Source organism: Chlorocebus sabaeus, chromosome 14, assembly GCF_047675955.1.
Source record: "Chlorocebus sabaeus isolate Y175 chromosome 14, mChlSab1.0.hap1, whole genome shotgun sequence".
NCBI classification, from domain to species: domain Eukaryota; kingdom Metazoa; phylum Chordata; class Mammalia; order Primates; family Cercopithecidae; genus Chlorocebus; species Chlorocebus sabaeus.
This window is the reverse complement of record NC_132917.1, coordinates 70,724,452-70,751,853: the sequence shown is the minus strand read 5'-3', so window position 1 is coordinate 70,751,853 and position 27,402 is coordinate 70,724,452. Positions and strand designations below refer to the sequence as shown.

At 46.3% G+C, this 27,402-nt stretch overlaps 1 long non-coding RNA gene across 1 annotated transcript; it reads right to left on the bottom strand.

Annotated features, from left to right (window-relative positions):
• Window positions 1–6,330: 6,330 nt before the first annotated feature.
• Window positions 6,331–8,747, bottom strand: LOC140713434 (uncharacterized). The gene is made up of 4 exons (XR_012095512.1): window positions 8,441–8,747; window positions 8,249–8,311; window positions 7,042–7,154; window positions 6,331–6,807 (listed from the first exon to the last, which is right to left on the bottom strand). It is a non-coding gene; the product is annotated as an uncharacterized lncRNA (long non-coding RNA).
• Between the last annotated feature and the right edge of the window lie 18,655 nt (window positions 8,748–27,402).

The window sequence follows — 27,402 nt, the reverse complement described above, 5'->3', positions numbered from 1 at the left end:
GAGCGAAGGGATGTATGTGGGCGGGTGGAATTCGTAGGTCAGGTTCCCCCAGACACTACCCAGTACCTTTCTGCGAAGCCGTTTTCTGTCCTTCACTGCCAGCGCTCTGCAGCTCTGGCAGAGCCTTCAGTATCCGGCTTAGGTGCTCAGAACCTGTGTCCAGCATTCTGTCTTCTTTCGTATCCTTCGGGATGCTCTGGCAGGTGCACCAGGCCGGCTCTCCAGGCCTGCACTCTGTCCTGCTCAGTCTGGCTACTTAGGGTGCGCTTCCCTCTAGCTAAGGCTGGGGCCTGGCCTCTCCCCCGCGGTGCGCAGTCATGGGTGCTTCCGGGGCTCCCCCTGCTTCTCTCCTGTCCTCCCCTTTGACCCTCTCTGCCTCTACCACCCCGTTGCCTCTCTCAGCTAGCGCATCCCCCCAGCCACTTCAGGCCCAGAGCCCCAGAGGCTCAGGCAGCCTGGGTTCCTCAGCTCTGCTCTGACAACTTTCTTTTTGGGTCTCTTGCCCTCCTCTCTCCTCTCTAGTTTTGGGGCCCACCTTAAGGCCCCTGGGAAATCCTCCGCGGCACTTGCCCTCCTCCCAAAAAATCCAGTCTCCAGGCCTGCCATTCTGCTCAGCCATCATGATGCAGGAATGGGAATTCTTTTGCAGCTAAAGAGAGCTGGGAGCTTGGGATGAGCAGAGAGGAACAATCCTCACAGAAACTACTCAGGGAGTAGTTTCTTTGTCTGAGTTGGCAGAAAGCCTCTGCACCCCACTTCCTTCTCCAGCCCCCTGTCTGTGCCCCAACTCTAGTGCCTGGGATCCTGACCTCTGTACCAGCCTGTTTGGGAGGGGCCCACTAACCCACCCACTGCTAGGGAAGGATTGACATTTTAAGAGGTGATCGTATTGGATTTTGGTATTTTTACAATGAGCATTGTTATTTTTATAAAACAATAAAAATATATTTATTTCTGAGAAAAGTAGCAGTGCTGAAAGTGAAGGAGGTAGCTCCAACAGTAAGACCATAGGCAGGTCCTTGGGGGTGTCGAGAGAGGTGGGGGAGCTCCTCAAATTTCACTGTGTAGGCCCCTCCTGGATCACTGGCTCCTGCAGGCTCAGTCACAGCTCATTTCAGACAACACAAAATGACTGTGGCATGTCTGTGCTGGATGCCAGTGTTGCCCACTGGGGTTTATGCAGGAGAAGGACCCTTGGGCTGTAGGGGCACTCTCTATGAGCACGGGTGGGAGGTTACCCCTGAGTGGGGAACAGGGAACCCAAATTTGCTGTGCTGAACCTGCCTGGTTCAGGGTGAGAAGCCAAAGACTCCAGCCACTGCACCACCTCTGGACCCACCACCTGTCCAACCTGGCGTTTACCTTCGCTGGCCTAGGCCCACAGGGTCTTCAGTTGGCTTTGTGTGCTCTGGGTTGCAGGACAGTAGCTTTAACTGCTGCTGAATCCTTCCCTCTGCCACCTCAGTGTGGGCTTCTGGGCCTAGTCTCCCCTAAGACACCTCAAGGACACAGCACAGAGCCCCCTAAGGCAGCACTTACCTGCTTTGCCTCTCTTTGCTCCATCTTCTCTGCCCCAGCAGGGATTCCAGCCAAGCTGTGGGAGCTCTAGAGCCCGTCAAGATCTGCTGCCTGTGTGCCAGGCCGAAGCAAGGTGTTAGCAACTTTCCTGATCTGCTGAGTCCCAGGGCCTAACCAGGAGGGCTTCCCCCAGGGAGGCTGTGGGTCTAGGCCGGGCTGTAAAGAAGGCCACACTGGAGTGACCATTGCTAACATGTCAGACCTCAGGAGGTCCTCTAGGTACCTAACCAGGCAAATATACATTAGGCAGTACTGCCTTGGCTGTGGCCTTGGCCCAGGGCCAGGAAGGCTTAAGGAAGGAGGCAAACTGGAGTTCTCAACACTTGCCACATATTAAATCACCCAGACAACTTGAAATGGCTGGTGCTCAGCTGAAGACCAAATGGCTCCTTAGTGGTTCCTAGTGGCTATCCATATATTTAAAAGGCTTCCAGCTGAAGCCTGGTTGGGAACCACCTGAATTTGGACAAGGGCTGGGGAAGCTGGCACTTTGCTGGAGCAAAGGCCAGTGGTGATCAGCATGCTGTGGTTCAGGAAATGAGAAATGGTCAGGACTCTAGGTGGGGTCAGGGAGGGGGCAAGCCAGGGGTAGTGGGGTCTGGGAGGTGGGGGAAGTTTTGTGGGAGGAGGTTCATTCGGGGATGGTTGAACAGACCCGGGCAGAACACGACTGGACCCAACCTCCAGGTGTCCAACTTAATCTGAAAAGCCCTGTCCATCCACAGGACTCAGGATTCTCCAGGGCTGCCCAAGAGCAGGAAGAGGATGGCTGGGCCAGAATAGGGAGAGAAGTCCCAGTCAGCAGCCAACGGAGACCAGTGTCCCCAGGTTCTGGAAGGGGGGCTTTCGGACTCCTGACTTGGTAATCTTCTCCAGATTGATCCCAGACTAGTTGGCTTCTTCCTTCTTCTCCCCGGTAGTTCTCTGTGACTCTTCCTCCTCCTCCCCTTTCACCTGATGATTTGGTCACCTCCCCCTCCCTTTGCCTCCGTTTCTCCTTCTTTTCTTTAGCCTTCCTCTTTCCCCTCAGCCACCCCTTCCCTGGGCAGTTCTGTCCTTCCTGTCCCTTGAGTTTTCGAGGCAGTTTCTCTAGTATCCTCCTCACCAACACTCTCTCCTTCCTCCCTCTCCCTTTTCCTTGCTTCCTTATTTCCCCTCTTCTCTTCTGCCCTCTCCCTGTAGGGGTAGGAGTGCGCTCTTTCACTTGTCCATTTTAGGCAAATACAATCCCACTAGGTGTGGAATTGAAATGAACAAAAGAAATGCAAGAGACTTGAGACAATCTTCTAAAACTTTTTCTTCTTTCTTAACAAACTAAATCCCTTCACTCGCACCACTCTGATTTTATCTAGATCATCCCCCAAATTCGCTCGATCCTTCATCTGTTTTCTAACATGGAATACACTGGCTAGTGCTGGAAGTTGTGCTAGACTCATAATTTCATGAAATACTCACAAGACTATTTAGGGTAGGGACTCAGTTGTCTCAATTTGCAGAAGAGGATACTGAGACCAAGGTCACATAGCTGGTTCGTGTGGGACCCCAAGGGCCCTGCCAAGGCAAACATTTCTTCTCCTCCCTCCAACTTCACTCTGTGAAGAAGGCTGTCTCCCAGGCTAAGAGGTTCTTGGTAGGCTGGATCCAGGCTCCTGGCACAGCACAGGAGGGGCCTTTTGAATTGAGGGGCAGTGTCATTCACTGCAGGGGAGCTGTGGCCTCTACAGAGACTGAAAGAAACTTGGACTGCAAGGACATGGACACTTGCAGGGCAGAGCCTGGATCTACCTTGGCTGGGTGGTGGCCTTATATTCTCAAACTATGTGTGTATGCTGTATTGATTTTTGTGTTTTGGTAACAGCTTTATTGAGATGTAATTCACATGTCATATAATTCACCCATTTAAAGTGTATAATTCAATGGTTTTCTCGTGTATTTACAGATATGTGCAACCATCACTACTGTCAATTTTAGAACATTTTCATCACCTCAAAAAGAAATCTGGATCTCCCAGCCTTCTATCTCCTCAAACCCCCAGCCCTAAGCAAGCACTAATCTACTCTCTGTCTCTATGGATTTCCCTATTCTGGATACTTCATATAAATGGAATCATCACCTGTGGCTTTTGTGCCTAGCGTCTTTTATTAGCATACTGTTTCAAATTTCATCCATGTTGTAGCATGTATCAGTACTTCATTTCTTTTTCTGACTGAAGAATATTTCATTGTATGATTAGCTCACTTTTTGTCTATCCATTCATTATTGATGGAAATTTGGATTATTTCTACCTTTTGTGTGAGCATGTCTATGACTCCCAAACTGGTTTTCAGCCTGCAGGTCAGCAGCTTGACCAGAAGAGCGGGGAGGTTTCCTGGGAGCAGCTAGATGAACCCGGCAAGGCTTGGGAAAGGCCACTGATGGCTATGGATCCCCAGCTAATCAGTCACCTTCTGGAAGCATTCTTTCTGGTTTTGTCCAATGGGGAAGAGCCACCTGGACTGTAGCATTGTAGGAATACAGTCTCTGAAGCAATGATTCAGAGTCGTGGCTCCTGGCTAGGTTGTGTTCAAATCCTGGCTCTACCACTTAACTAGTTGCTAACAGGCTGCTGAACCTCTCTATGCTTCAGTGGGAGTAATATTAGTATCAACCTCTGGAACTGTTAAGAGGAGTAAATTAATATATTTAGAGCACTTTACCCAGTGCACTTTACCTGGCAATCTGTGGGTGCTGAAGCAAAGATTTAAGCTTGTGTCATTTAAGGCTTAAAGCCAAGAATACACTGTAGCCCTAATTGGTGCCTCTCCTCCTCGTGCCAGGGTGAATGAAGAAATGAGGAGGTTAGCCATGCCCAATGGAGCAGCGGGAGACTGTCCAGCATGCGGGTTGTGAACCCAGATTCCAGGGCCCTCCACATTGACTACCTTAGTGCCTATCCCAGGTGGTGGGTGCAGGAGAAATGAAACTGGCTGCCAAGGCTGAGGACAGCAGTTCTCCTCCCATTTTGGCTCAACTTTCTGCTTCCCAAAACTGGTCATTGGGTTCAGAGGACAGTGTGCTGTGAGGCCTGGGCTGGAACCCTGTCTTCCTTCATCCAACTCAGCCCTGGCACAGACACTGGGGAGCATTCTGAGTTTATCATTCCGCTCTCACACCCAAAGCCAGATCCTGCATTTTTCCCAACCTGAGAGCCCCAGCCTATCCATCAGCCTTTCCTGAGGCTCAGGGAAGAACGATTCAGGGAAGAAACAGCAACTCAAGCCCAAGAAAGATCTGAGTCCTCTGGCACAGAGACAAAGGGAGATTGTAAAGGCTGTGTGTGTGTGTGTGTGTGTGTGTGTGTGTGTGGCGGGGGGTGGGGGGCACACGGGAGGGGGCAGGCATCATTTCCCAGGCATTTCTCATGAGGTGCTCCTGGAAAGCTCAGGGTGCAGCTGGGATCACTGGGACTGCTCCCTGGGCTGTCTTTGGGGAGGGGCCTGGAGGCCAGCATGGGTGGCCTTTATATCCTTTGATACCTTTTGAATTTGTGGTGTGTTAAAAGTCAAACGAATCCAGTAAAACACAAGTTTAGAATAGGCTTGAAGCATTTTGTTCCTGTGTTTCCATCAAGGGCAGTGGCTCACCTTTCCTTCCTGACTGTGCCTCAGAGAGCTTGCCTACAGTGACTTACCACTTAGGCAGGCCTCCTTTTTGTCTTTGCCACTAGTCACTACAAAGTAGGCAGGTCTCCTTTTCATCGTTTTGTCCTTTTTGTCTTTGCCATGCCTTCTGTGCAAGCCAGAACACTGTACATTCAAGGTCACTAACCACCTGTCTCCCATATCCCCAGTGCTGGGAAAACTTCAGATTTGGGGCCCTGTTGCCTCAAGCAATAATCATTTAGATCAGTGATCCGTGTCACCTGCAAGCGGGTTCCAGACTGAGCTTGGCAATCAGAAGCCAGGCATCTCTGGCACCTCTTCCTAGGTCACCCTCTCTCTGAAGTTTCCCCTTCACCATGTGAGCCAGAGTCCCTGCTCTCAGGCTCAGGTGGGTCCCAACACAAGCACCCAAGGCCAGTCTGCTGAGTGGCCTATTGTCCATGGTGAATAGGAGAGGTTACCCAGGGACTGGGTCTCTAGGAGCCACCGGCCTGGTAGGAACAGGCTAGAGGAATTCTCTATCTCTTCACCCTGGGAGAGGACTTTCAAAATGCAAGAGTGAGGAGCTGAATGACAGCCCGTGTTGGGTGACTGTCGGGCCTCTGTGGGAAGGCACTGGCCACTATCCAAGGCCTTCTAGAGGTGGCAGCCTAGGCGGCCTGTCCTCTTACTCCAAGATGCTGCTAGGAATTTATATCTACTGGAAACAGTTCTCCAGGAGCTGTTGCACATTCTTTGAAATATTTGTCATCTAACAAATGTTTATTGAGTTCCTACAATATGCCAAGCACTGGGGGACAGCTGTGAGCCAAACAGACTTGAATAGTCGGTCGTGCAGCCTACATCACTGGAGATGGCCAGCCTTCCCCGGACAGTCAGAGTGATACACGATCAAGGCTGGAACGCCGGAATTTGATCTTTGGGGTTGGGAGGAGCATTCTACATGTTGCACGCCCCAGGGGATAAGTTTAAGTATCCGATTTTTTTTTTTTTTTTTTTCCTGGCTAGAAAACAGCCTCTGAAAATAACTCCCCTTAAAGAAATGCTTTTTACGAAGCCTCCATGGTCCTGGAATAATGAAACACCAAGAAGGGGAGTACAGTGCCTTGTGTTGGTTTCAGTTCACTTACAAAACAAAACAAAACAACCCCAAACAAACATGCAGACCCTCACCTTGGAAGTGTTTCTGTGTGTGTGTGTGTGTGTGACCTGTTTGTAAATGCGTGTGGTGTGAACTAATTTCATCAACTTTTAAAATAATGACTTTTACTTTTTTTTTTTTTAAGAGACAAGGTCTCACTCTATAGCCCAGGCTGGTTGCAGCGACACGATCACGGCCCACTAAAACCTTCTCCTAAGCACAAGCTATCCTCCGGCCTCAGCCTCCTGAGTAGCTAGGACCATAGGCGGGAGCCACCACATTCGCCTAATTTTTTATTTTTATTTTTTGCAAAGACAAGGGTCTCGTTATGTTGCCCAGGCTGGTCTGGAACTCCTGGCCTCTAGGGCTTCTCTCCCCTTGGCTTCCTAAAGTGTTGGGATTACAGGTGTGAGCCACTCCACTCTGCCTTTTTTCTTTCTTTCTTTTCTTTTAAAAGGAAAACTTGCATCTGAGAAAAAAATTCCAAGCAGCCCAAAAGGTTAGGAAATGACTAGTAGGTGCCTCTCCAGAATCTCAGCCCCATCCCTAGAAGCTCAAGCTATTGTCAATCTCACTCTCTGGCTGTAAAAACGAGATTAAGTCGCCCTGTCCGCCGTTCTTCCTGCCTGCCTGCCTCGCCCGCGCCTGGCGCTGGCTCCTGGCTGCGGGTCTCCTGCTTACCTTTCCTGCGCCCTCATTGCGCGCCAGCCACGTGGGAGAGTGCTTGCTTCCCCACAGCGTCGCCAGCTTAGCGTCTTACCGAAGATTTTGATCTTTGTGCGTCCGACGGGTTTCTTAAAGAAAGACATGAATTATGCTAGGGAAACAAGAGGAAGCAAGAGAAGGGCAGAATGTTTGAGGCAAGAGACGGTTTGCTTGGGTCCTAGGGCGTGCGAGCGCAGGCTGGGGACAATGCGGGGCAGTAATGGCCTGAGCTCCAGATCACACCTGCACTCAGAGGTGGGAAGCCCTCATCCCAGTCACAGCCGCGCGAGCCGAGGTGGCTGGGCGGCGGGGTCAGCGGGAATTAGCGCGCCGGGGCCGGGGCGAGGGATTGCCGCGGGGCGAGAGTTCGGGACGGGATTAGCGGGTTCAAAAGCAGGTCAGGGAGAGCTAAGCAAGGCGACGAGGTCCGCGCGAGGTCAAGGTCCCCGAGAGAGGCGGGTTCTGGGCCGGGCTCGGGAAAGGCAGCGGGCATTGGGATAGCTGGGAGGCTGCATCGGGAAGACCGAGTTCCGAGCGCGTGGAGGACTCGGCCAGCTTTCCAGCGTAGGCCGCGTCCTCTAACGGCCGCGGGGCGAGGACACCTCTGACCATGCGCCTTAGTCAGGAGGAATGAGCGAGCGGCGAGGTGAACCGGGTATGAGTGCGCGGCAACTTCAATGAATGTATCCGAGGTCGTGAGGCGCGCGCCGCATATCTGCGGAACCGGGTTTATCTATTCGTCTTTCATTGTAATCCTGTTTCCTTTTATTTTTATAACACTTTTTTTTTCCTGGCAAGCAAGATCATCTCTTAGGCAAACAAACAGTCAAAAACAACTGCAATGAACAATGCAAAGAAATGTTCTTGCCAAGAGTCAGTCTCTTCCCCGTCCCCTGGCACCTGTGGCCTCCCTGCGGAACAGATCCCAAAGTGTGACACCTTCTGTGTAAAAATCATCGCAACTCACACTCCACCCTTCTGTGCGTCCTGCACATGCACCAAGGGAGAGCTGGAAGGACAGCCGAGGGACACATGCTCTTCCAAGAAAGAAATAGGTTTTAGGGATGTGTGTGTGTGTCTGAGCCCCTGACTTGAAGTTACTGGAGAAGGTATTCGTATATTATTTGGGTTCTCTCTTAAGGAGCTCTTGGGTTCTCTCTTAAAGAGCTCATGGGGAACACACGTGGCGGTACTGTGGGATGCGAAGTGGGCGCCTCACTCGGAAACCTTGGCCTTGGTGGATGATCTAAGAAAAACAAACAAACAAACAAACAAACACCCAGACGGACAGATACATGGGCACTTTCGGAATCGCTGGGTGCAGGCCGCCCGGCCGCCGTCGCCATCTCCACCGTTCACTACTCCAGGCACCTGCCTCTCTTCCCCAGCCACGGCCTTTAGGTCTCCCTTCCTGCAGATGTCGCCTGGAGACATGGAGCCCGGATGCTCAGGCGCGCGGCGTGGTATCCCCAAGGCCGGGACTTCTGTTTTGGGTCTGGTTGATTTTCCACGGAGAACCGAAGAGTCCGCTCCGCAGGGCGAAGTTTGCAAGTCCTTGGGGTAGCTGGTGACGGGGGCTGGGGCGTGAGTGTGAAAGGGCAGGAAGGGAAGGAGAGGGGAGAGGGAAGCCGGCTGAGAAGTGGGGGAAGCCGCGGAAGCCAGGCGCGCGGGAGCTCAGGCGCTGGAGCGGGGTCGGGGGAGGGGCGGGCTGGCACCAAGGCGAGGGGCGGGGCCGGAAACGGGCGGGCGCGCGCCCCAGACAAAGCGCGGCCGGGTCGGCGAGGGCTAGCTGCGCTCCCTGCAAGGTCTCCCGAACCTTCGCTCGGCCATCGGGCTGGTTGTGGTGGGGACGCGCAGGTTGCTGGTGGGGAAGCCAGTCCAAAGGGATCGATCGCTGGAAAAACCCCACGCATTCAACCCAAACGGCCTTCTGCTCCGCGTAACCTCCGGGTGGCTGGAGCAGAGCCTAAGGGTCAAGGGCGAGGGGCCCCTTCCCTGCCCATTCGTTCAGGTGGACTCCGTGGCCGTCGTTTTGTTCTGAGATCCCCCCCGGGAATTCCACTGCCGGGCCCCAACCCCGACTGGCAGGTCAAGGTGCAGAAAGTCCCTCCATTAGAAATGCATTCCCCTGGCTGAAAATGTCTTCTTTTTCTCAGTTTTACAATCATGTACACAATGTTAAGACTCTTCTTGACGCCACTTCCAACCTCTGTGCACTGTTCGCATGGCTAGAAGAGCAATCATAGAACTGAAAGCAGGGAAAATATCCCCGTGCTACCCCTAAAAAACTCCGTCTTTTTTTTTTTTTTTTTTTTAATGTGCGTCCTTATTTTGCATAATGTTAGTCCTGGTGAACATGTAGTTTTGTATTCAGTCTTTTCTACTTGAGGCCACACTTTAGTATTTGCTATGTGCTATGATCCTCATAAACATACTTTTCAATGGCCGAGTAATGCTGTATTATGTTACTGTGTAATTTACTTAAACGTTCAATTACTTGATATTCTGCCGTGTCTAGTTTTTCTGCATGAAAATAATACACAACCCAAAACCTTCTTGTATATAGTTTTCTCTTTTGGGGAGGATTATTTCTTCAAGATTCTTACTGTTTCAGCAGGAAGGGGACATTTTCACTACTCTTAATAAATTGCCCAACTGCTTCCCAAAGCAATTTACACAGGCATTTATTTTCGGGTCATTATGGGCCTAGTGCTACCGGTCAGGAATGTCCAGACTAAATCAGTCCCACCCTTAGAGCACTTTCCCTGGACCCCAAGCCTCTGAGAGGCAGGCCCCCGGAGCAAAAATCACCGCGCAAAGTGGGGAGCACCGTGGGCAGAGGGAAGAAGAGGCAATGGGAGCCGGGGAGTGGGTAAGGGTTGTGAAGGTTCTTTCCCCAGCCTGGAGAAAGTCAGGAAAGGCTTTACCTGACTTAGACAGGAAGTGAAGATGACTCCCGAGCACAGCCCCAGGCAGGGGTTTGTCAAGTAGAAATGAAGGGAGAAACATAGAAACCTTCGCCTGCGCAGGTTGCAAAGTTCGTTGGGTTTGGAGAGGTGAGTAGTGGTTATACGCTGCGCAGGATCATAAATGTGGGTGGGAAAGTCCAAGAAAGTGGGACTCTCGCCAACCAGTCCAAGGAAATTGGAAACAGACAGCCTGGTTATTGTGCTTTTGCATTATTTTAAAGGTTGCTGTATTAATAGAGGCATGATTACATAATCATTATTGCTGTACATTATGTTTTTCTGAAAAGCAGTTTACATTTCCTTATTTAAAAATACTAATTGTCTTGCCTTCTGACTCTTCAGGCTGAAGAAAGAAATACGAATTGTCCTTTAAGAAACAATTCCTTCTCTAAACCACAGTAATATGTATTTTAAATCATAAAAGCAATACATATATTATTTGATTTTTTTCATAAGAATATATTCACATAAGATTAATTTAAAAATTATAAGTGAACACAAAGTCATAAAATAATCAGACAAGTGTATACAAGTCCTTCCTTAATCATCTCTCCAGAAGTAGCATGGCTTATAGTTACTATGTTGCATATGTGAACTATTTAGATGCTTTTTGCAACAATGATTCATATTCTCTTTCACTCTGTAATTGCCTTAAAAAAAAAATAGGTCATAGTTTTCTTATATGTTAATGGACGTAGCTCTGTCTCATTCCTAACAGCTGTCTTGGTAACATTATATGGATGTTCCACCATTTTTTGTCTGTATTAAAAAATTACATATTTAATTATTGGTTGTATTTTATGTAATAAATGTTCAAACAATGCCAAAAGATAAAGATAAAACATGAAACCTCCCTTCATGCTTGTCCCTATTTCTACCTATCTCGTTCCTCAGAAGTGTGAGGTGAGAAATTTGGGGGTTGTTTCGGCAGCTCCCCTCCCTAGTCTGTTTTAAAAGTTGTGTATGCATGGTGGCTGACGCACTTTGTGTAGGCGTGGTGGCTCACGCACTTTGGGAGGCCGCGGTGGGCGGAAGTGGGCGGATCATCTGAAGTCAGTAGATCACCAACCTTGCCAACATGGTGAAACCCCATCTCTACAAAAAATAGAAAAATTAGCTGGGCGTGGTGGCGAGCGCCTGTAATCCCAGCTACTCCGGAGGCTGAGGCTGGAGAATTGCTTGAACCCGGGAGGCGGACGTTGCAGCCGAGATCGCACCATTGCACTCCAGCCTGTGCGACAAGAGGGAAGCTCCGTCTCAAAACAAAACAAAACAAAGCAAAAATTGTGTGTTTAATCTCTTTAAACTCAGGACTCGCTCACATTCTCCTCCTCCCTGAATTTCACAGCCCCCTCCTCCAAACCACGGGGTTGCATGGTTTTTTTTTTTTTTTTTTGGTGTGTGTTTTTATTTTATGTACATGGTATTGAGTTTTATATTTCATTTTATTTTTAATATTACTTAAAAGTTTTAAAAACAATTTCAAATTTATGGGAAAGTTGCAAGAATATTACAAAACTCTAGTATAGCTGTCTTTTAGCTGCAATTGCATTATCATTCTCTTATAAAATTATTTTTATGGAAGCATTTGAGGATAAGTTGCAGACACCATGCCCTTTTACTATTAAATACTTTAGCATGCATTTCCTGAGGGCCATCACCTACATGCCACATTGCAATGATTAAAATTAGGAATCTTAACGTTGATATATTATATAATCTTCAGATCTTATTCAAATTTCATCAATTGTCCCAATAATGTCCTTTATGTTATCATTATTTTTTCTGGTCCAAGATTTAACTCAATATTATCCATTGCATTTAGTTTTTAAGTTCTTGTTAGTCTCCTTTACCTGGAAACAGTTTATCAACCTTTTTTGTATATGTTTGTAACAGACATTTTTGAAGAATATGGACCAGTTAGATTGTATATATTAGAGTTCCTTGTTTTATTTTAAACAGTCTGAAACTTACAGAGAAATTGTCAAGAGCATTACAAAGAAACCCCCTCCTCCACTTACCTATTTGAACTCAAGTTGCTGACATAATGCTTTAGTTTGTATTTCTAACAAACAAGGACATTCTTCCTTGAAATCACAATGCAATCGTCAAAATTAGAAAATTAATGCTATCACAGTTAACTCCTCAGACCCCATGAAACCTTGTTAGTGTTCTGGAAATGTCCTTCATTATCAAAAGGATGCAGTAAAGATGTATTGCAGTCAGTTGTCATGTCTCTTTAGTCCCCTTCCATCTGTGACAGTTAGTTCCAGTCTTTGACTTTCACAGCCAGTTATTGTGTAGAATGCCCCTTAGTGTGGGTTTATCTCATGTTTCCTCACAATTCAATTCAGACTATGCATCTTTGGCAGGAATATCACAGAGATGATATTGAATTCTTCTCATTGTGTCATCCTAACAGATGGTACATGATTTTGATGTATCCTTTACTGCGATGTTAACTTTGATCATTTGAGTAAGGAGTAAGTTTCTCCCTGTAAGGTTATTATTTTTCCCTTTGCATTTAATAAGTATTTTGCAGGGAGGAACTTTTAGACTATGTATATATCCTGCCCCTCATCAAACTCTTTGTACATTGTTTAGATCAATATCAAAAAATGAATTCCTATTGTATTCAGTGGACTATATTTTGTTACTATATTATTTATTTAATTTGCAAATTGTCCCAAATGTGAAAGTCTATTCAAGCTAGCTTCTTTGTCCCTTTGTGGGGGTAATAGCTTTATTGAGATTTCATTCATATATCATACACTTCACCTATTTAAAATACACTGTGTAATGTTTTTTAAATATGTATATTCACGGAGTTGTACAACCACTCCTATAGTCAATTTTAGAACATTTTCGTCATCCCCAAAAGAAATCCCATTCCCGTTAGCTTTCACCTCCCAATTCTCCCATCCCTGCCAGCCCTAGGTAAATATCTCCATTGTGTCTCTATAGATTTGCCTATTCTGAACATTTCATATAAATGGAATTGTTCCATATGTGGTCTTTTGTGACTGACTTCTTTCCCTTACCATAATATTTTCAAGGTTCATCCATATTGTAGCATAAATCAGTACTTCATTTTTATTTTATTTTATTATTTTATTATTATCAGTATTATTATTACTATTATTATTGTTATTATTTTTGAGACGGAGTCTTGCTCTGCTGCCCAGCCTGGAGTGCAGTAGCACAATCTCGGCTCACTGGAAGCTCCCCCTCCCGGGTTCACACCGTTCTCCTGCCTCAGCCTCCAGAGTAGCTGGGACTACAGGAGCCCGCCTCCATGCCTGGCTAATTTTTGTATTTTTAGTAGAGATGGAGTTTCACCGTATTAGCCAGGATGGTCTCGATCTCCTGACCTCATGATCCACCCGCCTTGGCCTCCCAAAGTGTTGGGATTACAGGCGTGAGCCACCGTGCCTGGCCAGGACTTCATTTTTAATGGATGAATAATTCCATTGTGTGGACACACCGCATTTTGTTTATCTATTTGTCAGTTGATGGACATTTGGGTTGTTTCTACTCTTTGGCTATTATGAATATATACTGCTGTGAATGTTCTTGGAGAAGTTTTTGGTGGACATATATTTTCATATCTCTTGGGTATATACCTAGGAGTGAAATTGCTAGGTCAAACAACTAATTCTATGTTTAGCTTTTTGAGGAACTACCACACTGTCTTCCAAAGTGGCTGTCCCATTTTACATTTCCCCCCAGCAACGAATAAGAATTCCAATTGTTCCACATCCTTGGCAACACTTGTTATTGTCTGTTTTGTTTTGTTTTGTTTTGTTTTGTTTTTTTAATTATGGCCATCCTAGTGGATGTGACTTGGTATTTCATTGTGGTTCTTATTTGCATTTCCCTGATGACTAATGATGTTGACCATTTTCTCATGTGTTTATTGGCCATTTGTATATCTTCTGTAAAGAAATATCTATTCATATCCTTTGCTCATTTTCACATTGGGTTACTTGTTTTTATATTATTGAGTTTTATTATTTATTATTTTTATTTTTTAAGGTAGAGTTTTCTAGCTGCACAGGTTGGAGTGCAGTGGTGCAATCATAGCTCTCTGCAGCCTTGAAATCCTGGGCTCAAGTGATCCTCTCACCTCAGCTTCCTGAGGAGCCAGGACTACTGGTGTGCACCACCATGCCCAGTTAATTTTTCATTTTTGGTAGAGACAGAGTCCTCCTATATTGCCCCAGCTGGAAGGGCTTTTTCTAGTTTTCTTCTTTTCTGTATTTATAGCTACCTTCTCGACCAGTGAGAAATCTGTCTCCTGTTTTCCTATTTGATCAATTTCCTGGTGTGTGACCAGTTTCCTGTGGCTGCATTGCCTCTCTGTGCCCCACTCCCACCGAGGAGGCTCTGCTCACCCCAGTGTGGCTGAGGTGTCTGATGCTGAAACTGTGTGGATGTCTCCCTGCTTGGATCCCAAAACACCCATGTGGATTCACCATGGCAGGCTTTCTCCCTTGTGGGGATGCTTAGCTTGCTTGGCCCTACCTAATGGCTTTTGGATGAAATTTTCAGGAAGGGAAGAGCAACTATATATATATAAAATTGTATTTTTTTTTTTTTTTTGCCACATCAATTGACCATTTTATGAGAGATTTCTCTGTAACATGAGATGCTGTTTGGCAGTACTTTACCCACAGTAGAACTTCTTTCAAAATTGGAATCTGTTTTCTCAAACTCTGCTGCTGCTTTATCAACTAAGTGTACGTAATATTCTAAACCCTTTATTGCCATTACAAATAATGTTCACAACATCTTCACTGGAAGTAGATTCCATCTCAACAAACCACTTTCTTTGCTCATCCATAAGAAGCAACTCCTCATTCATTCAAGTTTTATCATGAGATTACAGCAATTCAGTCACATCTTCGGCCTTCACTTCTTTTTTCTTTTTTATTATATTTGAAGTTCTAGGGTACATGTGCACAACGTGCAGGTTAGATACATAGGTATACATGTGCCATGTTGGTTTGCTGCACCCATCAACTCCTCATTTACATTAGGTATTTCTCCTAATGCTATCCCTCCCCCAGTCCCCCACCCCCTGAGAGGCCCTGGTGTGTGATGTTCCCCTTCCTGTGTCCAAGTGTTCTCATTGTTCCATTTCCACCTATGAGTGAGAACATGCGGTGTTTGGTTTTCTGTCCTTGTGATAATTTGCCGAGAATGATGGTTTCCAGCTTCATCTGTGTTCCTGCAAAGGACATGAACTCATCCTTTTTTATGGCTGCATAGTATTCCATGATGTATATGTGCCACGTTTGCTTAATTCAGTCTATCATTGATGGACATTTGGGTTGGTTCTAAGTCTTTGCTATTATGAATAGTGCCACAATAAGCATACATGTGCATGTGTCTTTATAGAAGCATGATTTATAATCCTTTGGGTATATATCCAGTAATGGGATCACTGGGTCAAATGGTAATTCTAGTTCTAGATCCTTGAGGAATCACCACACTGTCTTCCACAATTGTTGAACTAATTTACACTCCCGCCAACAGTGTAAAAGCATTCCTATTGCTCCACATCTTCTCCAGCATCTGTTGTTTCCTGACTTTTTAATGATTGCCAGTCTAACTGGTGTGAGATGGTATCTCATGTGGTTTTGATTTACATTTCTCTGATGACCAGTGATGATGAGCATTTTTTCATGTGTCTGTTGGCTGCATAGATGTCTTCTTTTGAGAAGTGTATGTTCATATTCTTTGCCCACTTTTTGATAGGGTTGTTTGTTTTTTTCTTGTAAATTTGTTTGAGTTTTTGTAGATTCTGGATATTAGCCCTGTGTCAGGTGGGTAGATTGCAAAAGTTTTCTCCCATTCTGTAGGTTGCCTATTCACTCTGATGGTAGTTTCTTTTGCCGTGCAAAAGCTTTTTAGTTTAATTAGATCCCATTTGTCAATTTTGGCTTCTCTTGCCATTGGTTTTGGTGTTTTAGTCATGAAGTCCTTGCTCATGCCTATGTTCTGAATGGTATTGCCTAGGTTTTCTTCTAGGGTTTTTATGATTTTAAGTCTAACATTTAAGTCTTTAATCCATCTTGAATTAATTTTTGTGTAAAGTGTAAGGAAGGGATCCAGTTTCAGCTTTCTACATATGGCTAACTGGTTTCCCAGCACCATTTATTAAATAGGGAATCCTTTCCCCATTGCTTGTTTTTGTCAGGTATGTCAAAGATCAGATGGTTGTAGATGTGTGGTGTTATTTCTGAGGCCTCTGTTCTGTTCCATTGGTCTATATATCTGTTTTGCTACCAGTACCATGCTGTTTTGGTTACTGAAGGCTTGTAGTGTAGTTTGAAGTCACGTAGCATGATGCCTCCAGCTTTGTTCTTTTTGCTTAGGATTGTCTTGGCAATGCAGGCTCTTTTTTGGTTCCATATGAACTTCAAAATAGTTTTTTCCAATTCTGTGAAGAAAGTCATTGATAGCTTGATGAGGATGGCATTGAGTATATAAATTACTTTGGGTAATATGGCCATTTTCACGATATTGATTCTTCCTATCCATGAGCATGGAATATTCTTCCATTTGTTTGTGTCCTCTTTTATTTCATCAAGCAGTGGTTTGTAGTTCTCCTTGAAGAGGCCCTTCACATCCCTTGTAAGTTGGATTCCTAGGTATTTTATTCTCTTTGTAGCAATTGTGAATGGAAGTTCACTCATGATTTGGCTCTCGGTTTGTCTATTAATTGTGTATAGGAATGCTTGTGATTTTTGCACATTGATTTTGTATCCTGAGACTTTGCTGAAGTTGTTCATCAGCTTAAGGAGATTTTGGGCTGAGACGATGGTGTTTTCTAAATATGCAATCATGTCATCTGCAAATAGGGCAATTTGAGTTCTTCTTCTCCTAATTGAATACTCTTTATTTCTTTCTCTTGCCTGATTGCCCTGGCCAGAACTTCCAACACTATGTTGAATAGGAGTGATGGGAGAAGGCATCCTTGTTTTGTGTCTGTTTTCAAAGGGAGTGCTTCCAGTTTTTGCCCATTCAGTATGATATTGGCTGTGGGTTTGTCATAAATAGCTCTTATTATTTTGAGATATGTTCCATCAATACCTAGTTTATTGAGAGTTTTTAGCATGAAGGCTGTTGAATTTTGTCGAAGGCCTTTTCTGCACCTGTTGAGATAATCATGCTGGTTCTGTTTATGTGATGGATTACGTTTATTGATTTGTGTATGTTGAACTAGCCTTGCATCCCAGGGATGAAGCCGACTTGATCGTGGTGAATAAGCTTTTTGATGTGCTGCTGGATTCGGTTTGCCAGTATTTTATTGAGGATTTTCACATCGATGTTCATCTGGGATATTAGTCTAAAATTCTCTTTCTTTGTTGTGTCTCTGCAAGGCTTTGGTATCAGGATGATGTTGGCCTCATAACATGAGTTAGGGAGGATTCCCTGTTTTTCTATTGGTTGCAATAGTTTTAGAAGGAATGGTACTGGCTCCTCGTTGTACCTCTGGCGGAATTCGGCTGTGAATCCATCTGGTCCTGGACTTTTTTTGGGTGGTAGGCTATTCATTATTGCCTCAATTTCAGAGCATGTTATTGGTCTATTCAGAGATTTAGAGATTCAACTTCTTCCTGGTTTAGTCTTGGGAGGGTGTATGTGTCCAGGAATTTACCATCTCTTCTAGATTTTCTAGTTTATTTGCATAGAGGTGTTTATAGTATTCTCTGATGGTAATTTGTATTTCTGTGGGATTGGTGGTGATACCCCCTTTATCATTTTTTATTGCATCTATTTGATTCTTCTCTCTTTTCTTGTTAGTCTTGCTAGCGGTCTATCAATTTTGTTGATCTTTAAAAAAAAACCAGCTGCTGGATTCATTGATTTTTTGAAGCGTGTTTTTGTGTCTCTCTCTCTTTCAATTCTCCTCTGATCTTAGTTACTTTTTGCCTTCTGCCAGGTTTCAAATTTGTTTGCTCTTGCTTCTCTGGTTCTTTTAATTGTGATGTTAGGGTGTTGATTTTAGATCTTTCCTGCTTTCTCTTGTGGGCATTTAGTGCTACAAATTTCCCTCTACACATTACTTTAAATGTGTCCCAGAGATTCTGGTATGTTGTGTCTTTGTTCTCATTGGTTTCAAAGAACATCTTTATTTCTGCTTTCATTTAGTTATTTACCCAGTAGTCATTCAGAAACAAGTTGTTCAGTTTCCATGTAGTTGTGCGGTTTTGAGTGAATTTCTGAATCCTGAGTTCCAATTTGATTGCACTGTGGTCTGAGAGACAGTTTATTGTGATTTCTGTTCTTTCACATTTGCTGAGGAGTGCTTTACTTGCAATTATGTGGTCAATTTTAGAATAAGTGTGATGTGGTGCTGAGAAGAATGTATATTCTGTTGATTTGGGGTGGAGAGTTTTGTTGATGTCTATTAGGTCTGCTTGGTGCAGAGCTGAGTTCAAATCCTGGATATCCTTATTAACGTTCTGTCTCATTCATCTGTCTAATATTGACAGTGGGGTGTTAAAGTCACCCATTATTATCGTGTGGGACTCTAAGTCTCTTTGTAGGTCTCTAAGAACTTGCTTTATGAATCTGGGTGCTCATGTATTGGCTGCATATATATTTAGGATAGTTAGCTCTTCTTGTTGAATTGATCCCTTTAGCATTATGTAATGACCTTCTTTGTCTCTTTTGATCTTTGTTGGTTTAAAATCTGTTTTATCAGAGACTAGGATTGTAACCCCTGCTTTTTTTTTTGCTTTCCATTTGATTGGTAGATCTTCCTCCATCCCTTTATTTTGAGCCTATGTGTGTCTCTGCATGTGAGATGGGTCTCCTAAATACAGCACACTGATGGGTGTTGACCGTTTATCCAATTTGCCAATCTGTGTCTTTTAATTGGGGCATTTAGCCCATTTACATTTAAGGTTAATATTGTTATATGTAAATTTGATCCTGTCATTATGATGTTAGCTGGTTATTTTGCTCATTAATTGATGCCGTTTCTTCATAGCATCAATGGTCTTTACAATTTGGCATGTTTTTATAGTGGCTGGTACTGGTTGTTCCTTTCCATGTTTAGTGCTTCCTTCAGGAGCTCTTGTAAGGCAGGCCTGGTGGTGACAAAATCTCTCAGCACTTGCTTGTCTGTAAAGGCTTTTATTTCTTCTCTCTTATGAAGTTTAGTTTGGCTGGCTGTGATATTCTGTGTTGAAAATTCTTTTCTTCAAGAATGTTGAATATTGGCCCCCACTCTCTTCTGGCTTGTAGGGTTTCTGCTGAGAGATCCACTGTTAGTCTGATGGGCTTCCCTTTGTGGGTAACTCGACTTTTCTCTCTGGCTGCGCTTAACACTTTTTCCTTCATTTCAACCTTGGTGAATCCGATGATTATGTGTCTTGGGGTTGCTCTTCTTGAGGAGTATCTTTGTGGTGTTCTCTGTATTTCCTGAATTTGAATGTTGGCCTGCCTTGCTAGGTTGAGGAAGTTTTCCTGGATAATATCCTGAAGAGTGTTTTCCAACTTGGTTCCATTCTCCCCATCACTTTCAGGTACACCAATCAAACGCAGATTTGGTCTGTTCACATAGTCCCATATTTCTTGGAGGCTTTTTTTTTTTTTTTTTTTTTACTCTTTTTTCTCTAAACTTCTATTCTCGCTTTATTTCACTAATTTGATCTTCAATCACTGATACTCTTTCTTCCACTTGATTGAATTGGCTACTGAAGCTTGTGCATGCATCACGAAGTTCTCGTGCCATGGTTTTCAGCTCCATCAGGTCATTTAATGTCTTCTCTACACTGTTTATTCTAGTTAGCCATTTGTCTAACCTTTTTTCAGGGTTTTTAGCTTCCTTGCGATGGGTTCGAACATCCTCCCTTAGGTCAGAGAAGTTTGTTATTACCCACCTTCTGAAGCCTACTTCTGTCAACTCGTCAAAGTCATTCTCTGTCCAGCTTTGTTCTGTTGCTGGTGAGGAGCTGTAATCCTTTGGAGAAGAAGAGGTGCTCAGATTTTTAGAATTTTCAGCTTTTCTGCTCTGGTTTCTCCCCATCTTTGTGGTTTTATCTACCTTTGGTCTTTGATGCTGGTGACCTACAGATGGGGTTTTTGGTGTAGATGACCTTTTTGTTGGTGTTGATGCTGTTCCTTTCTGTTTGTTAGTTTTCCTTCTAACAGTTAGGTCCCTCAGCTGCAGGTCTGTTGGAGTTTGCTGGAGGTCCATTCCAGACCCTGTTTGCCTGGGTATCACCAGCGGAGGCTGCAGAACAGCGAATATTGCAGAACAGCAAATATTGCTGCCTGATCCTTCCTCTGGAAGCTTTGTCCCAGAGAGGCAACTGCCTATATGAGGTGTCTGTTGGTCCATACTGGGAGGTGTCTCCCAGTTAGGCCACACGGGAGTCAGGGACCCGCTTGAGGAGGCAGTCTGTCCATTCTCAGAGCTCAAACACCCTGTTGGGAGGCCACTGCTCTCTTCAGAGCTGTCAGACAGGGATGTTTACATCTGCAGAAGTTGTCTGCTGCCTTTTATTCAGCTATGCCCTGCCCACAGAGGTGGGGTCTAGAAGCAATAGGCCTTGTTGAGCTGTGGCTCTGCCCAGTCTGAGCTTCCTGGCCACTTTGTTTACCTACTCCAGCCTCAGCAATGGGGGACGCCCCTCCCCCAGCCAGGCTGCCACCTCGCAGATTGATCTCAGACTGCTGCACTAGCAGTGAGCAAGGCTCTGTGGACATGGGACCTGCCAAGCCAGGCACAGGAGAGAATTACTTTGTCTGCCAGTTGCTAAGACCTTGGGAAAAGCTCAGTATTTGGGTGGCAGTGTCCCGTTTTTCCAGACAGTCTGTCATGGCTTTCCTTGGCTAGGAAAGGGAAATCCTTTGACCCCTTGCACTTCTTGGGTGAGGCGACACCCCACCCTCCTTTGGCTTGCCCTCCATGTACTGTGCTGCACCCACTGTCCAACCATTCCCAATGAGATGTACCAGGTACCTCAGGTGGAAATGCAGAAATCACCTATCTTCTGCGTCGATCACACTGGGAACTGCAGATCGGAGCTGTTCCTATTTAGCCATCTTTTTTTTTTCTTTTTTGAGATGGACTCTTGCTCTGTTGCCCAGGCTGGAGTGCAGTGTTGCAATCTGAGCTCACTGCAACCTCTGCTACCTGGGTTCAAGCAATTCTTCCACCTCAGCCTCCCATGTAGCTGGGCCTACAGGCGTGCTCCACTACACCCAACTAATTTATGTATTTCAGTAGCGATGTGGTTTCATCATGTTAGCCAGGCTGATCTTGAACTCCTGACCTCAAGTGATCTGCCTACCTCAGCTTCCCAAAGTGCTGGGATTACAGGTGTGAGCCACCATGCCTGGCCCCATGTTATAGTTTTTAAAGATCTGTCTCTGTTGCTTCAGATGGCTGTATAACTCTCCATGGTGTGTGACCACTTCATTTTACTCTGCTCTCCCAAGGTTAGATATCTAGGTGGCTCCAACAACTCCCCTGCCATCTCAAATAATGCCATAACAGGCTGGGCATGGTGGCCCATGCCTGTAATCCCAGCACTTTGGGAGGCCAAAGCAGATGGATCACCTGAGCTCAGGAGTTTGAGACCAGCCTAGGCAACATGGTGAAACCCCGTCTCTACAAAAAATACAAAAATTAGCCAGGTGTGGTGGTATGTGCCTGTAGTTCTGGCTACTCAGGAGGCAGAGGCAGGAGAATCACTTGAGCCCAGGAGGTGGAGCTTGCAGTGAGCCGAGATGGTGCCATTGCACTCCAGCCTGGGTGACAGAGCAAAACCCTATTTTTTTAAAAAAAGCCACAACAAACATCCTTGCACAGGTTTCCCTAAGCACCTGTGGGAAAATATCTTTGGGATCTATACCAGGAGTAGAGTTTCTGGGTCACTAGAAGCATCTAACTTGCCTAAACATTGTCAGCTTGCTGTCCAGAATGACTGCTCCAGTCCACACTCACCAATGTGCATGTAGTTTTGTGTATCCACACACCCCCTCCACTGTCAACTTGGTATTTTCCCACTCTCAAGTTTTTGCCAGTCAGTTAGGCATCAAGGGATATTTTGTTGCTCTAATTTCCATGTCTCTGGAAATTACCAATGATCTTGAGCATCCACCCAAAAGCTTATTGGTCTTTGACTTTTCCAGGTCTATGCATTTAGCTGCATGTAGTCCTCTATTTTCTTAAAACCTATATGGGCTCTGACTGTTCATATTGTTTTCCAACCCTCCCAACCTCGACCCCTTTAAATGTCTTGGAAAGCTTTTTATCGCTGCATGGAAGTGAGAGCTTGAGTGACCCATAAAGTATTAAGCCATTTCCCTATTAATGGGCATCTGGAGTTTTCAGAGGTTTTTCACTGCTACAAACGAATGCTCCCATAATCCTCCTTAAACATGCATCTTTGCACTTGTGCCAGAATTTCTTCAGATACATTTTTAGAAGTGGTGTTTTTAGTTTAGCATGCATGTTTGAAGACACCATATTTAGCCATATATGAGTGTTGTCAAGTCTGTGGTGGAGACCAGGGACTCAGTCAGACACCACAGTTTGGGAGGAAAATAGGTATCACTGAGAAGTGTTCCTGATTTGAGACATAGGAAGATGCATTGAAGCTGGAGTTAGGTAATAAGGACAGCTGCCAGGAGACAGTGCTGAGCACACGCGGGTAGTCAGCCAAGTTGACTGGGATGTGCCAGGTAGTGGGAAGGGAGGCCACAGCCTTCCTGAAACTGCCCTGTAGACACTATCAGGCCCAGAGGCAGCTGCTCTGGAAGGAGCAACAGGGAATTTTGAGTCCACTGACAGGAGTAAGCAGTATTTTTTCACAGGAACATTGACCACCACCTTCCCCTGATGGCCCCAGAGATTAAAGGTGGACAAGTGGACACCTGCCTGGTCATAGTCTTCTTCACAGTCTGAGATCTTGCTTCCTAAGGAACTGCAAGGATGTAGGTTTCTGCCACATACAGTGGGGCAGATTGTGCATTGCACAAGGTTACCTGACCCAGAAGATAACTGGGGACTGAAAAAATTACCCTGAGCTAATTCACACAGATTTTTTTTCCCTGTCTCTGAGCCATGAGGGAGAAGACAGTGCTAGGGCTCCCTGGCCTCAGGTCAGCTGCACAAAACTATCCAGGGGACAGTCCCTAGGATCGCTCTCTCACCAGCTATCTCCTACTGAAGAGGACATGTCTCCTTTTCCAGCTCTCCTTCAGGGAGGCAGCCCAGACTCCCTGGGGAGACTCTATCCTGTTCTGCTTTGGACCGGGCCAGTGTGGGGCTGTGTGGTGAGCAGAAGAGTAGCATTTTCATGGGGTGCAGACTGGGGCAACTGGGCTGAGCTTCAAACTTGTTTTCTTTGAGGAAGAGTTGAGGACTAATTATATGCACCAACTCCTGGCTGTTAAAGAAGGAGACAGAAGGCCATATGAGGTGGCTAATGCTTATAATCCCAGGGCTTTGACAGACCAAGGCAAGAGGATGGCTTGAGGCCAGGAGTTCAAGAACAGCCTGGGTAACACAGTGAAACCCCATCTGTACAAAAAATTTAAAAAAATTAGCAGGTGTGGTGGTGTGCATCTGTAGTCCCGGCTAGTTGGGAGGCCGAGGTGGAGGATCACTTGAGCCTAAGAGTTTGAGGCTCCAGTGAGCTATGATTGTGCCACTGCACTCCACCCTAGGTGGCAGAGAGAGAGACCTTGCCTCTAACAGGAAAAAAAAAAAAAAAAAAAAAAAAGAAGCCAGAAAGACCTGGGGGGTCTTATTTCTTTTTTAGGAATCCCAAACCTCAGTCACAGAAACAAGCACCTACAGAGACAAAGACACAGAAGGTGGATGAGGACCACTGTGGGCTTGGGGAGGGAACAGCCTTCCTTTCACACAGCAAGAAGTTCGGGCTGCCCGGGGGCTCCAAGGGGCTGGAGTTTGAGGAGACTTGGACAGGATCAAGTGGTTGTTTTGGTCTGAGGTCAGCCAGGGGCTGTGTAGGGCCCAGTGTAGAGCTATGGCAACCTCATCCCCACTCAGCTTGGTCTCACAACAGCTCATGGAGCAGTTACTTTGATGGGGGACGGGGCTGGACGCTGTAATCCCAAAATGCCTGACAGGTATGAACCCAGGCAGCTCAGGCATTGGGAGATCTTTTTCATGCCATGTGACCCAGAAATTCCACTCCTGGGTATTGATCCTAAACATAATCTCCCACAAGTGCTAAGAAAACCTGTACAAGGAGAGATGCACAGTTGGGCAATTATGATGCAATAAGAAAAGTGCTGAAGAAGGTGAATATTTATTAAGCACTTACCGGTCGGCTTATGAGCTCCCTAACGACCCAACGAGGTGGGCCGTATTACCCCATTTAATCGATGGGGAAGCTGAAGTTTAGACAGGGTAACTTTCCCAACGTCACACAGTAAACGGTGGAGTGGAAACATCCTATCAGCCTCAAGGCAGAGCCTGTGCCCCCATCACTGCACCACACGGCCCTTGGTACCACACTCATGGAGGAGGGCGGCGGTAACGACAGTGTCCTGGGTGTCAGGGACCGGGACGTGCCCCTGACCTACGCACTAATACCACGCCCCAGTCTTCAGGGTAATTTCACACTGACAGAGCTCTCCTCCCCTGGCCGCCCCCGGGAAGTGCCCGCCCGCGCTCCAGCTGTGCTGCCGCGGTCCTGCCGGCCACCTTCAGGGAAGCGGCCTTGTGCTGCCCCCTGCTGGTCGCAAACTTACAGCACCGAGGGGTTTCGCTCTGTGCGGACTTCCTGCGCAGGCGCTCTGGGTAGTGGGCCCTGACTCCCTAGGGTCCAGAAAGGGGTGGATGGGGGTGGGAAAAGGAGGGAGGGTGGGGGATGTCTCCAACGAGGCCAGACCCGGGAAGCTGGCCGCGTGTCTTATTTCTCTGGTTACACCTGTTTGTGCCCAGCGCAGCAGTCCACACTCCCTAATCCTGGTCCATAAGGGAAGGGGCAGGACGGACAGCCCACTTAGGATGAGGGCCCCAAGAGGAGTCCTTTATTTGGTCCCGGAATACTCCCTGAGTACTGGGGGTACAATGATAATGAAAACATCCACCTTGCTGTAGTGCACAACGGCAGCTCCCACCCCAGGGTACCCCTGTGACCAGACGTCAGTCACTGTCCTCTTCCTCTTAGTGACTAGAGGCCATTTTGACTGTCTGTAGGGGAGACAGACATAGGAAGATTATACAGGTGATGCATGCAAGAATAACTGTGGCTGTAAAGGGCGAGCCTGGCACCAGGAGGATCAGGAGCCAGGGACAGCTTGCACTTGAGCAAGGCTTGGTATAATCTATACATGCTGGGCTTTCTCTAGGTAGGAGGCCCTGGGAAGAGAAGAGTCGGAGGACAGCTCAACTCTGTGTATCTGCATCTGCTCTGTTCCAGGAAGCACACGCCCTTTTCCCCAGCTTCCAATCCCACATCTTGGCAGGCTGCCAGAGATTAGGCCCTTGGAGATATGGGGTGGTATTTCTTCTTTGCCGTTTGCCATTGTAAGAGGACAATCACTAGCTTTAACTGAACAGATAAAACATGACAACAGGAATATCAAATATGTTGGGGAAGGGGGTCCCTAATGCTCAGGAGGATGACAGGTCCTTCCCAATCCACTCTCTGTCCCATGTGAAGGGCATCCCCAGTCAACCGTTCTCCAGAAGCGCAGTCCCAGAGTGGGAGGTGAGAGGAGGCTGCTGTCATCCTGCTGTGGTCTGAATGTTTATGTTCCCCCGCAGTAATGTGTTGAATCCTAATCACCAATGTGATGGTGTTAGGAGTTGGGGACTTTGGGAGGTGAGTTGGTCATGAGCATACAGCTTTCATGACTGGGATTAGTGTTCTTATCAAAAGGACTCCAAGGGCCAGGAATGGTGGCTCACGCCTATTACAGGCTTATCCCAGCACTTTGGGAGGCTGAGGCTGGTGGATTGGCTGAGCTCAGGTGTTAGAGACCAGCCTGGGCAACATGGCAAAACCCTGTCTCTACAAAAAATACAAAGATAGCTGGGTATGGTGGTGCATGCCTGTAGACCCAGATGCTTGGGAGGTTGAAGTGGGAGGATCGCTTGAGCCTGGAAGGTTGAGGCAGCTGCAGTGAGCCATGTTCACACCACTGCACTCCAACCTGTATGACAAAGCGAGACCCTGTCTCAAAAATAAATAAATAACAAATAAATAAATAAAATAAAAAATCAAGAGTTATGAAACGATGGAACAGCTTCATTCCCTACTCCAGTTCCCAGTCATCCAGGTGCCCTCCTTGAAGACACTCAATAGTGTCAGTTTCTTGTGTAACCTTCCAGGGGCGTCCTGTGTACGCACAAACAAACGCACACACAACCACATATGCCACCCTCTTTACACACACAGCAGTTCACTTAAAGTGGAGAACTTCCTGGAGCCTACTGGAGAAATACCAGCGTCATTCCCGCTGAAGCCGAGAACAAAATCCTGTGATTTCTGAAACGTAGCTGGAACTACTCCCTGCAGCAACCCTATCATTTAAAAGCTGCAAAGAAGTGGAGGTGGCAGTTTAACTTCGGGCAGGCTATTATTTTAATTGTGGCTTGCCCTGCCCTAACCTTTTTGCTTTGGGATACCCATTGGGTGCTCCCTCAGCCTGTGAAAACGGCCCAGAAGGTTTGGGCAGTTATCCATGGGGTACTGTCTTAAGTGCATTCAGACTGCTGTAACAAAAATACCATGAACTATAGGGCCGGGTGCAGTGGCTCATGCCTGTAATCCCAGCACTTTGGGAAGCTGAGGTGGGCAGATCACTTGAGGTCAGGACTTTGAGACCAGCCTGGCCAACATGGTAAAACCTCATCTCTACTAAAAGTACAAGGAAAAAAAAATTAGCTGGGCGTGGTGGCACATGTCTGTAATCCCAGCTACTAGGGAGGCTGAGGCAGGGGGATTGCTTGAACCTGGGAGGCAGAGGTTGCAGCGAGCTGAGATCATGCCATTGCACTCCAGCCTGGGAGACAGAGAGGGACTCCATCTCAAAAAACAAAACAAGCAAACAAAAAACAAACCCATGAACTGGGTAATTTATAAACAATAGAAATTCATTGCTCACAGTTTTGGAGGTTGGGAAGTCTGAGATCAAGGTGCTGGCAGATTCTGTGTGGTGAGGGTTTGCTCTGCTTCAAATATGGCCCCTTTTGCTGAGTTATCACATGGTGGAGGGGCCGGGGAGCTCCCTTCAGCTTCTTTTCTAAGGGCACTAATCCCACCCGTGAGGGTGCAGCACTTGTGACTTAACCATGTCCCCAAAGGCCCTGCCTCTTCATACCACCACAGTGTCTGCATAGGTTAACACAAATCAATTT